This window comes from Symphalangus syndactylus, chromosome 14 (genome assembly GCF_028878055.3).
Source record: "Symphalangus syndactylus isolate Jambi chromosome 14, NHGRI_mSymSyn1-v2.1_pri, whole genome shotgun sequence".
In the NCBI taxonomy this organism is placed as follows: domain Eukaryota; kingdom Metazoa; phylum Chordata; class Mammalia; order Primates; family Hylobatidae; genus Symphalangus; species Symphalangus syndactylus.
In genome coordinates, this window is record NC_072436.2 from 115,549,425 (window position 1) to 115,562,659 (window position 13,235).

Below are 13,235 nucleotides of genomic sequence, written 5' to 3' on the forward strand. Positions count from 1 at the left end.
ATCAACTTTGGAAACCAAAGACATCATTCTATTTACAGCATTTAGTAGTGGTATTTCCTTTTACGAAATACAGTAATTTTCGATCGCTGAAAATGTCAAATCCTAGAAAACATAGCATTCTTACATATGATGTTAACATCATTCTCTAAGAGTTGTAGGCCAAAGATCTATTCGATGAATCTGATTTTTCTGAAAGAATTCTGATGATTCAGGCAATTCTAATGTTATTTCTGTTTAGAAATAATTCCAAGAACAGTTTTTATATTTTATTTTCACACTGAAAATCAGTCACATTTGCTTCACCCTCAGAGAGCATGTTTATATGAAATTAAACGAGTGCTGGCAGTGAGCTTCACTTTTTTTCTAAGTGAGAAAAGTTAAATATGAGCAAAGGAGAATGTGCTTTCTACCTCAAAGCCAGAAGAAAATGAGAATTTAAGGGGACGAAGGAGAAGCAAAGGCAGAGGAGGAGAATATACTTTTGTTTCTTTATTGAGCTCTGCCTGGGCCACTGCTTCTCTCTGCATTCACTGTCCTTGACCATGCCCCTAAGGAGAAGCTCTGCAGGACAGCTCCGAAAGTCACATATTTCACAGCCTCTGCTCAACTCAGAAAAAAACATCTTCAAAGGGCCTCGACAAAGAGGTGGGCTGGAATGTAACCTATTTGGGACACCATGACTTCATTGGTGATTCATGGTGAAGGGGAGACAGGAGTGGACTAATTACTGATGGGCTTTGGATTATCAGCTCAGAGAAGGTGGTTGGATAAATGAGGAGAGCCAGAGCAAGTGAAAGGAAGAGATAAGGAAATTGAGACACCTTTGTGGCCTCACTAGTAGGCTCCTCCCATTCCTGGGCCTACCGTGACCAGGTAAATGGGGGTACAACTGTTGAACTCCTTGCATGTTTAGGTTGCCTCTGCCCTCCAGGCTGCTTTGTCCTCTAGTTGGCTGGGCAGAAAAATGAAAACAAGTACCTTTAGAGTTTCCAATCCATGCCTGTCAGCCACTCTAGATGACCTGAAGTAGGTAAGGGTTGGGAGAATCCATTCATTTATTCCGGAAACATGTGATTGCCTATATGAGGTACTGGAGCCAAATATAAAGCAGTGAACAGGGCCAGGGGTGGTGGCTCACACCTGTCATCCCAGCACTTTGGGAGGCTGAGGCAGGTGGATTGCTTGAGCTCAGGAGTTTGAGACCAGCCTGGGCAACATGGCAAAGCCCCATCTCTACAAAAAAATATAAAAAAATAGCCTGGAGTGGTGGTACGTGCTTGCAGCTATTCAAGAGGCTGAGGTGGGAGGATGGCTTGAGCCCAGGAGACAGAGGTTACAGTAAGCCAAGATCACGCCATTGCACTCCAGCGTGCAAGATTCCCCACGTTAAGGGGGGAAAAAAAGCAGTGAACAAAGCTTCTTCCAGAGGCAGCCTCATTGGACTCTTCAGAGGTATCAGCACCAGTCAGGCAACACTGCCCAGCTCCCAACCCCCAGCACCCTCGCCAAATCCAAGTCCCAGCTCTGCAGGGCCTCTCTTCCAAGCTTCCAAGTTCTGGTAAACCTAACCCTTTCTCTATCCAGACCCCATGTGTGGTAGCTGTTTCCTGCCGTTACTGTCTCTGTCACTGTAGTTTTCCCTTTACACTTTTTTTCAATTCCACCACACCCACTTTACAAATTCTTTACATTAAGTCCCCTCTTTGAAACATCAAGAATGGTTTCTGTTTTCCTGACTAGAGTTTATTATCACATGTGATGCTAAGAGTTTGGATTTTATGATAAGTATAATGGGAAGCCACAATAATTAGGCAGGGAATGACACAATTCTCTTATTCTGGCTGCTGTGTGGAGAATAGGTCAGAAGGGCTAAAAGTGCTAGCAAGGGGCCAGGCGCGGTGGCTCATGACTGTAATCCCAGCACTTGGCGAGGCTGAGGCGGGTGGATCATGAGGTCAGGAGATCGAGACCACCCTGGCTAACACGGTGAAACCCGTCTCTACTAAAAATACAACAAATTGGCCGGGTGTGGTGGCAGGTGCCTGTAGTCCCAGCTACTTGGGAGGCTGAGGCAGAAGAATGACGTGAACCCAGGAGGCAGAGCTTGCGGTGAGCCGAGATTGGGCCACTATATTCCAGCCTGGGCAAAAGAGTGAGACTCCATCTCAAAAAAATTAAAAAAAAGTACTAGCAAAGAGACCAGATAAGACTTTCTTAGCTCTGAGGTCTAGAGTTGTCTAGTCTAGTGCTGGCAGTGGATACAGAAAAAAGTGGATGGGTTTTGTACATTTTGGGTGCATAGTCAACATAATGTAGTGGTGATTAGTTATGGAGGTGAAGGACAGAGTTCTCATCTATGTCTGTTCTAGGGCTTTCCTATCATTATCTGGGTCAATGGGTGAAACTCAAATAAGTGGAGGTCAGAGAGGGAAAAGTAATTCACAGAAAGAAGGGAGAGATACAACCCCAGATGGAAAGCAGGCCCTCTCAGTGGTATCTTTGAGAGGGAGAGTAGATTATCATCCCTCTTCTAGAAATGGAAATACATTTTAGAGGGTGGAAGGATGGGCACACAACAGTCTTGTGGCTCAATCCACAGTAAAGACAGAATTATAATCCAGGTTTCCCAGGGCGCAGAGGGCTCTCTTCTTACCAAGTCTTTTATGTAACTCTTCTAGGAGAGAATGTTTACTACCACTTAGCTTTTGGGCTGGGTCTTGGGGGCTAGGAGTCCAGCCAGGTTGGCTCCTCAGTGTCCTCTGGTCCATTTCTTTATGGAGGGGACAGGGCTTTGGCACATGGCTGCTGCTCTCCTTGTGACGTTCATCTAGAGACACTTCAACTTGCTGTGACACAGCTCTGGATGTGCAAATAACCCAGCTCCTCAGGCTGCACAGCTATTGTTTTGGGCACCTTGCATTATCAGTAACAGATCAGGTATTTTCACTAAACTGCTGTTTATCAAGGATGGTGAGGAAGGTCTTTGTTTCTTTAGCACCCTAGTGCATACCTTCCACCGGGAGGGTACGCTCAGAATGACAGCTCAGGGCTGTTTCTCTCAGTCAATTGACCACAGGCCCTCACCATGTGACTTTCCATTGCTTAACAAGCCCAATACCACACTAACAACTTGAGAATGTATTTCAGCTAGGTTGTACAAAAGGCAACACCCCAAGTCTACAGATTTCCTCTTATGTCTAATATTACCCTCCAGGATTGGTGCAGCCCTTCAGAGGCCCATTAAAAAACCAGGTCATTCCCTGGTAAGTTACACAGTGGGCTCTACACTGTTTCCATACCTCCTTCCCTCACTGAAACATTTTAACTAGTTGATATGTTTTTTTTCAATTGACACTATTCCTTTTTTCCAAAGATTCCTAACCAGTCCCTGTAGACTGGATCAATTGTCTCGCTACAACCCAGAGAAGTTGGGCAGAGCCTACAGGCCATCACTGGTCCACAGTTCTACCATGGCTCCTCAGCTGACAGTGGCTGTTAGACGGTCAGAGCCAAACAAGAGCTGGTCGCCTCATTCTCCTTTCCTCTTGCTACCTCTCTGCTGCTTCTCTTGTGAGTTCAGTCTGGGAACAGCCCAGAACTTCTGGGATCCTGGCATAAAAACACACCCGTTTCATAGCTCACTTCATCACAGGCAGAATCCTTGGCTCCTCGCAGTCCTAGAAATAGACTCAACCATAACTTGGTTTCTGGGTAGAGACCAAGAGAAGGACTGAGTGTTCTTCACTTACAGAGAATATGGGACTCTAGCAAGTGGCCCCACCATTCCCCATGGTAGTCAGCCTGAAAGCTGTGAACTTGGTGTTGACCTGTGTGGCATCTGGAGGAAGCTGTGCTCCTGCAGCAGCTCAGCCACTACCCTGACAGTTGACTGTTCCAGGGGCAGGTCTGGAGTTTTTCATAGATTTAAGATTTATGGAGATTTGTAAGTAAAGTCTTGGTTTCCTGGTAGCTCCAATTCATACCTGCTCTCCGAGGTTAGGTAACTTGCACAGTGACTAAGTGAAAGAGCTGGACATTTTTCCCTCATCTGTAATTTCTCTTTTTAAATGAGGATTCCTAGATGCCACCACCAGAGATTCTGATTTGTCAGTTTGGGGCAGTTTTCCAAGTGCTTCTGTGTGCTTATGCCTGTTTGAGAGACATGAACCCCTTTCTTAGAGATAGAGGACACTGGGGCCTAAGGTCAGTATCAGACAACGAATGAACCTCCAGCTCTGCAGATTCCACGAAAAAGTGTTAGGATGGTGCCGTAGTGAGGGCTTTGGAGTGAGACAAACCAGGTTTAACTTCTAATTTTGTTATAACCTATTGCTGTGTGTCCTTGGATACTCATGTAAGTAAGTACACAAGTACTTAACCTTTCTGAGCCCAGCCTCTTCATCTTACAGTCAGTGATGACAATGTCTACCTCTCAGAGGGGTTTAACGGGTTAAGTGCTTTCATGTGTGGAAGCCATTTACATGTAACCTATCACACTGTAAAAGCTTTATATATGCCAGCTATTACTGGATATGTCTTGAGTTTTACCAGGCAGGATAAACAAGCGCCAAACAACCTCAAACAGGCATTACTGATGGGTACATCTACAACTCTCCCAATACCATATTCTTCAGTCGGTCAGTGAGTTCATTTGTTCATTAAATACAGTATGATAAAACTGATATTTATTTTGCCCAGGTATGTTTATAATGTGCCAAGCAAAGAGAGATATGGAAGACCTGGTCACTGCTCCAAGGGAGAGGAGCTAGATTTTGAACATAGGTCAAATCAATTGCAAAACCTGTCATTACTTCCATTTCACTTTCACTCAGTTTTTACAGTCTAAAGGTAGAAAAGGCAAAAAGAGACCCATTTAAAAAGAAAGAAAGAGCTAGGCGTGATGGCTCAAGCCTGTAATCCCACCACTTTGGGAGGCCAAGGCAGGCAGATCACCTGGGGTCAGGAGTTCGAGACCAGCCTGATCAACATGGTGAAACCCCATCTGTACTAAAAATACAAAAATTAGCTGGGCCTGTTGGCATGCGCCTGTAATTCCAGCTACTCAGGAGGCTGAGGCAGGAGAATCACTTGAATCTGGGAGGCGGAGGTTGCAGTGAGCTGAGATCACGCCACTGCACTCCAGCCTGGGGACAGAGTAAGAGTCTGTCAGAAAGAAAGGAAAGAAAGGAAAGGAAGGGAGGAAGGAAGGGAGGAAGGGAGGAAGGAAGGGAGGGAGGGAGGAAGGGAGGAAGGAAAAGAGGGAGAGGAAGGAAAGAAGGAAGGAAGGAGGAAAGGGAGGGAGGGAGGGGAAGGAAGGAAGGAAAGAAAAGAGAGAGGGAGGGAAGGAAGGAAGGAAGAAAAAAGAAAAAAGAAAAGGGGAGAGAGAAGGAAGGAAGGAAGGAATGAGAGATCTCACTTGTTACCCAGCCCCGCTTACCTACCATCAAGGTAGTGTCTGTTGGAATCCCCAGTTGTTGTTGTTTTTTTTTTCTTTTACAAGTCAAGACTTTACACCCAGGCACAGGAGATGGTGACATAAATTGACATGTCAGAAGTAGAATTCATACCCCCAAGCACCAGCAGAGAGCTCTGTGGGGCTGGCAAAGCACACAGTGGGGCTTCACCCGTTCGTCCACACCTTCCCTTTGCCCTCTCACCTTGGCTCTTAGCCTTTGTTGAATACCTGGGCTATGGACCATTTCAGCTCTACTGTCATTCTTTCTCAATGGCTAAGCCACCTGACATCTCCACATGGGATCTTCTAGTCCTCTGGTATTAACAGTATCTTTTGATTCAGGCTCACTCTGTCCAGACTAAACTAACCCCTATAAACCTGTTCAGAAAACTTGCTTATCAGTCCAAATTAAAATCAGGTTCTCTTCCTTGGGTGCCAGTAGGTCACCATGAATGTCCCAAGTGTCTGAGGAGTAATGAAGAAACCACAGTTGATTGTTGCCGGGCAAGGGCTGACCAAGATAGACAAGAAGTCCCTCTGCAGAGCCCTGTTTTAACTCCAGCTTCATGCCAAACTGCTCAACTACCTTTGCTGCTAGAAGTGGTTGAAGGACGCAGTGGAAAGTAATTCCATGAAATTAGGACATCCTACCCCCAAATAAGCCTTTAACAGAAGTCCTCTCCCACAAGTGTGCAGCTGCTGTCACTACATAAGACCTGGAACTGAGGACTGCCTCTCTCTGGTCACCCTGCCTACCCTGAGGATCTGTAAGTAGTGAAAACTCTGAAACTTTCACAGTGTGGCTGTGGTGGTCTCACCCACCCTGATGGTGAGACCAGCCCCGAAGAACCCAGGCAGCCAGATCCCCTGCTGGTTTCTTCTTTTGGGGCCTCTGGTGGCTGCTGGGCACAGTAGCTAAGTTAATGGAGAAACCCAAAGAGTTCTGTGCAAAACACCAAAACACGACCCTTCTAGGGGCTATCATGGAATATGGGCCTTTCTGAAGGGAGGACTGGAGGACATGACAAATCTTAGATAAGGAAATGAGATGTCTCAGTCTGGCAGCTGCACCACCATTTCACCTGCTTCTTTCTCCCAGTTCTGGTCATGACAGAACTGTATGGTCATGTCTATGATGTCACAGGCACTGATGAGCTCTCATCCCTGGATTCTTCCCCTTCCAGCCTGAGACTCTTTTGTGTCTCACCATTTCTTGGAGTCACTGGGTTCCTCTATAAGGCCTTATGGTCTGAATGGTCCTGAGTATGAGCTCTGGCTCTTCTCTTGGGAAAGTCCCTGAGGAAGGGGGCTTCATTGGCTCTAATAGAGGCTTGGCAACTCCCCCCATAATCCCAGAGAAGAAAAACCCTATCACTGACACCCTACCTCACCCCTTCAGAAATCCCTGTATGGGCTCAGACAGCAGAGGTATGGTAACAGAGATTCCTGAAAGCCAGAGCTAAACACTTGAACGTGGAGCAGGGCAGGTGCAGCTGAGCAGAACAGAATTAGAAGAGCAGTCAGACATTCATGTGGCCAAGAAGCACGTGAAAAAATACTCGTCACTAATCATAAGAGAAATGCAAATCAAAATCCCAATGAGATACCATCTCACAGCAGTCAGAATGGCTATTACTAAAATGTCAAAAAATAACAGATGCTGGTGAGGATGCAGAGAAAAGGGAATGCTTATACACTGCTGGTGGGAATGTAAATTAGTTCAGCCACTGTGGAAATCAGTTTGGAGATTTCTCAAAGAACTTAGAGCTACCATTCAACCCAGCCATCCCATTACTGGGCATACAGCCAAAGGAATACTCATTCTACCAAAAAGATACATGCACACATATGTTCAATGCAGCGCTATACACAATAACAAAGACATGGAATCAATCTAGATGCCCATCAATGGTGAAGTAGATAAAGAAAATGTCATACATATACACCATGGGATACTACACCGCCATAAAAAAGAATTAAATCATGTCCTTTGCACCAACATGGATGGAGCTGGAGGCCATTATTTTAAGCAAATTAACATTGGAAGAGAAACCCAAATACCACGTGTTCTCACTTGTAACCGGGAGCTTACAAACACACACGGATACAAAGAGGGGAACAACAGACCCTGGGGCCTACTAGAGGGGAGAGAGTGGGAGGAGGGTGAGGACTGGAAAACTACCTATTGGGTACTATGCTCATTACCTGGGTGACAAAATAATCTGTAAACCAAACCCCCTCGACATGGAATTTACCCGTGTAACAAACCTGCACATTTACCCCCTAATCTAAAATAAAAGCTGGAAAGAGGAAAAAAAAAAAAAAAAAAAGAGCAGTCAAGGTCTCAGCACCACAGCTGCCAGGGACACAGAGCACATCAGGGTCCTGTTGGCTTAGGGCAGTGCAGGAAGGTCTGTGGCTGCTCCCACCCCAGATCCACAGCTCTGTCACACCGTGCAGCACAGTACCCAGCCCCAAGCTGGTCCCACTTTGGCCCCCTCCCTCTCTCTCTCTCTCTCTCTCTTTTTTTTTTTTTTTTTTGAGATGGAGTCTCACTCTCACCCAGGCTGGAGTATAGCGGTGAGATCTCGGCTCACTGCAACTCCGCCTCCCGGGTTCAAGTGATTCTCCTGCTTCAGCCTCCTGAGTAGCTGGGATTACAGGCATGCGCCACCCACACCAGGCTAATTTTTGTATTTTCAGTAGAGACAGGGTTTCACCATGTTGGTCAGGCTGGTCTCAAACTCCTGATCTCATGATCCACCTGCCTGGGCCTCCCAAAGTGCTGGGATTACAGGTGTAAGCCACCGCACCTGGCCTCTGGCCGTCTCTCGAGCAGAAAGCCAGCTGTATTGATCTGTTTGGGGGAGAGGTGTGATTCAGACACTCAGGACTCAACTAAAGTGCCCACACCTTGCTGGGCATTGCAATCCCTCCATCACAGAGCAGGCCTTTCAAGAACCAGGAGATTCTCATTCAGAGTAGGACCAGGTGAACATAACCTGCAGAGGAGAAAGGATCCATTTTACAGGAGACAAATCTCCCATCCTTAATATTGTCCCTCTTTGAGACAGCTGTTTAGACCCTAAGAAATAACCTTCCTCCAGAGAGTAAAAAATAGTACCACCATAGTTGGCCCAAAAGCAGCCACCAATTAAGAAAGCATTGAAGGCCAGGTGCGGTGGCTCACGCCTGTAATCCCAGCACTTTGGGAGGCCGAGGTGGGCAGATCACCTGAGGTCGGGAGATTGAAACCAGCCTGACCAACATGGAGAAACTCCATCTCTACTAAAAATACAAAATTAGCCAGGCATGGTGGTGCATGCCTGTGATCCCAGCTACTCGGGAGACTGAGGCAGGAGAATCACTTGAACCCGGGAGTCGGAGGTTGCAGTGAACCAAGATTGTGCCACTGCACTCCAGCCTGGACAACAAAAGCGAAACTCCGTCTCAAAAAAAAAAAAAGAAGAAAAGAAAGCTTTCAAGCCCAACATCCAATTATTTTAAATCCTAATCACTCTATTGAACTCCTAACATTACATTAATCTATTACTTAATAGAAGCAATAATGTTAATATTAGTAACATGAAGACATTCTCCATTGCATAAGCTGACATCAAACCAGAATCCAGACAGTTAACAGCCTAATATTAATAAAGAATAAATACCCTATTATTTATACCATTAATCCAACACAGGTATGCTCTAAGGAAAGATTACAAAAAGTATAAGGAACTCGGGAAATCTTACCCCACCTGTTTACCAAAAACATCACCTCTGGCATTACCAGTATTAGAGGCACCGCCTGTCCAGTGACATATGTTGAACAGCTGCGGTATCCTGACATTGTAAAAGTAGCATAATCACTTGTTCCCTAAATAGGGACTTGTATGAATGTCCACACAAGGGTTCAGCTGTCTCTTACTTTCAATCAGTGAAGTTGACCTATCCATGAAGAGGCAGTATAAACAAATAATAGGAGAAGACCTTATAGAGCTTCAATTCATTAATGCAAATAGAAACTCAAAAAAAGCCTACAGGCCCTAGCCTACTATCTCTGCGTTAAAAAATTTGGTTGGGGTGCCCAGTGTGGTGGCTCATGCCTGTAATCCCAGCACTTTGGGAGGCTGAGGCAGGCAGATCACGAGGTCAGGAGATCGAGACCATCCCGGCCAACATGGTGAAACCCTGTCTCTACTGAAAATACAAAAATTAGCTGGTTGTGGTAGTACGCGCCTGTAATCTCAGCTACTCAGGAGCCTGAGGCAGGAGAATGGCTTTAACCCAGGAGGTGGAGATAGCAGTGAGCCAAGATCGTGCCACTGCACTCCAGCCTGGCACCAGAGCCAGACTCTGTCTTTAAATAAATAAAAAATAAAAAAATAATTTTTTTTTTATTTCAGAGCATAATTCAACCTCCAAACAACCTAAACTAAGACCACACTAGTCTAAGCTAGTTAACACACACTGACCCAATAATTTGATCAACGGAATAAGTTATCCTAGGGATAACGGCACAATCCTATTCTAGGGTCCATATCAACAACAGGGTTTACAGCTTCAATGCTGGATCAGGACAACCTAATGGTGTAGCCACTATTAAGGGTTCGTTTTTTCAACGATTAAAGTCCCACGTGATCTCAGTTCAGATCGGAGTAATCCAGGTCAGTTTCTAACTATTTAACATTTCTCCTAGTACAAAAGGACAAGAGAAACAGGGCCCACTTCACAAAGCACCCTTGCCCCCATAAATGATGCTGTCTCAATCTAACAAATCATCACACACCCTACCCAAGAACAGTGTTTAAGATGGCAGAGCCCGGCAATTACCTAAAACTTAAAACTTTAAAATCAGAGGTTCAACTCCTCTTCTTAACAATATGCCTATAATCAATCTTCTCCTACTTATTATTACCACTTTAATCGCTATAGTATTCCTTACACTCATTGAATTAAAACTCTTAGGCTACATACAATTACGCAAAGGACCTAACATTGTAGGTCCCTATGGACTGCTTCAACCATTCGCTGATGCAATAAAACTTTTTGTCAAAGAACCCTTACGTCCCTCAGCATCTATTACCCTTTATACTACTGCTCCAACCCTGGCTGTTTTGATTGCTCTCCTCTTGTGAACTCCCCTCCACGTACCAGATGCTCTAATTAATTTTAATACAGGCATATTTATACTAGCCACATCAAGCCTAGCCATCTACTCTATCCTATGATCAGGGTGAGCATCATTACAAGCTGTAGCCCAGACAATTTCATATGAAGTCACTCTAGCCATTGTCCTTTTATCAGTTCTACTACTAAGTGGCTCATTTAACTTACATGCATTTATCACAACGTAAGAATTCCTGACTGCTTCTACCATCATAACCCCTAGCCATAATACGATTTATCTCCACACTAGCAGAAACTAACCGAGCCCTTTTTGAACTAACAGAAGAAGAATCAGAGTCAGTCTCAGGCTTTAACATCGAATATGCCGCAGGTTCATTTGCCCTCTTCTTTATAGCAGAATATATGAATATTATCGTAATAAATGACTTAACTATTACCATTTTTCTAGAAGCACTACACACTACACATTCACCAGAACTCTATACCACAAATTTCATTACCAAGACCCTTCTTTAACCAACGTGTTTTTATGAATTCAAACAGCATATCTCTGATTCCACTATGACCAACTTATATATCTTCTATGAAAAAATTTCCTACCGCTTACACTAGCACTCTGCATATGATGTATCTCAATGCCTATTCTAATTTCCAGCATCCCACCCCAAACATAGGAAATATGTATGACAAAAGAATTACTTTGATAGAGTAAACAACAAAGGTTTAAATCCTCTTATTTCGTTCTAGAAATAAGTATCCAATTCTACCCCTGAGAATCCAAAATTCTCTGTGCTACCCATTACACCAAGTCCTAAAGTAAGGTTGGCTAAATAAGCTATCAGGCCCACACCCCAAAAATGTTAGTTATACCCTTACTGTACTAATTAACCCATTAGCTCAACTTATAATTTCCCTTACTATTTTCACAGGAACTGTTACCACAATGCTAGGCTCACATAGATTTCTCATCTGAACAGGCCTAGAAATGAACATACTAGCTCTTATCCCAATCTTAATTAAAAAGATAAATCCAGCCAGGCGGAGTGGCTCACGCCTGTAATCCCAGCACTTTGGGAGGCCAAGGCGCGTGGATCACAAGGTCAAGAGATTGAGACCATCCTGGCCAACATGGTGAAACCCCGTCTCTACTAAAAATAAAAAAATTAGCTGGGCGTGGTGGTGCGTGCCTGTAGTCCCAGCTACTCAGGAGGCTGAGGCAGGAGAATCGCTTGAACCCAGGAGGCGGAGGTTGCAGTGAGCCGAAATCGAGCCACTGCACTCCAGCCTGAGGACAGAGCAAGACTCGGTCTCAAACAAACAAAAAAAGATGTACAGTCTAATGCTTACTCAGCCATTTTACCCTTTTCCCACTTATGTTCATTAATTGTTGATTGTTTTCAACTAACCACAAAGACACCAGAATACTATATTTAGTATTTGGCGCATGAGCGGGAATAGTGGGCACCGCCTTAAGTCTTCTAATTCAAGCAGAATTAGGCCAACCAGGAACTCTGCTAGGAGATGATCAGATTTACGATGTTACTGTTACTGCCCATGCATTCGTCATAATTTTCTTTATGGTAATACCAATCATATTTGGGGGTGTTGGCAACTGGCTAGTCCCTCTGATGATTGGTGCACCTGATATGGCATTCCCCCGGATAAATAACATGAGCTACTGACTTCTCCCCCCATCTTTTCTACTCCTATTTGCATCTTCAGTAGTAGAAGCCAGCGCTGGAACCGGCTGGACAGTTTATCCCCCTTTAGCAAGAAACCTAGCAGGAGCCTCTGTGGATCTAACCATCCTCTCACTCCACTTGGCAGTTGTTTCTTCTATTTTAGCGGCCATTAACTTTATTACAGTTATTAACATAAAACCCCCAGCCTTATCCCAATATCAAACACTCCTTTTCATCTGATCAGTCCTCATTATGGCAGTCCTTCTCCTTTCTCTCCCAGTCCTAGCCGCTGGCATTGCCATACTATTAACTGACCATAACCTCAATACTACCTTTTTTGACCCTGCTGGCAGGGGTAACCCTATCTTGTATCAACATTTATTCTGATTTTTTGGTCATCCTGAAGTCTATAACCTTATCCTACCAGGCTTCGGGATAATCTCCCATATCGTAACCTATTACTCTGGAAAAAAGGAACCATTTGAGTATATGGGCATAGTATGAGCCATAATATCAACTGGCTTCTTAGGATTTATCATATGGGCTCACCATGTATTTACAGTAGTAATGGACGTAGACACCCGAGAATACTTCACCTCCGCCACTATAATTATTGCTATCCCTACTGAAGTCAAGGTCTTTAGATGATTAGCTACACTGCACAGCAGTAGTATCAAATGATCTCCCACAATATTCTGAGCCCCTAGGATTCATTTTTCTATTAACACTAGGAGGTTTAGCTGGCATTATACTAGCTAATTCATCATTAGAAATTATTTTACAAGACATATATTATGGTGTAGCCCATTTCCACTATGTTCTATCAATAGGAGCGGTATTTGCCACAATAGGAGGCTTTGTCCACTGATTCCCCCTATTTTCAGGTTATATACTTAATCAGACCTACGCTAAAATCCACTTCATCATTATATTTATGGGTGTTAATTTAACCTTTTCCCCATAGCACTTCC

The 13,235-nt window shown here is 44.4% G+C and overlaps 1 long non-coding RNA gene across 1 annotated transcript in view; it reads right to left on the reverse strand.

Annotated features, from left to right (window-relative positions):
• The window catches only part of LOC129462125 (uncharacterized), a 34,119-nt gene that overhangs the window by 16,850 nt on the left and 4,034 nt on the right, over positions 1-13,235 (reverse strand). The window lies entirely within an intron of this gene.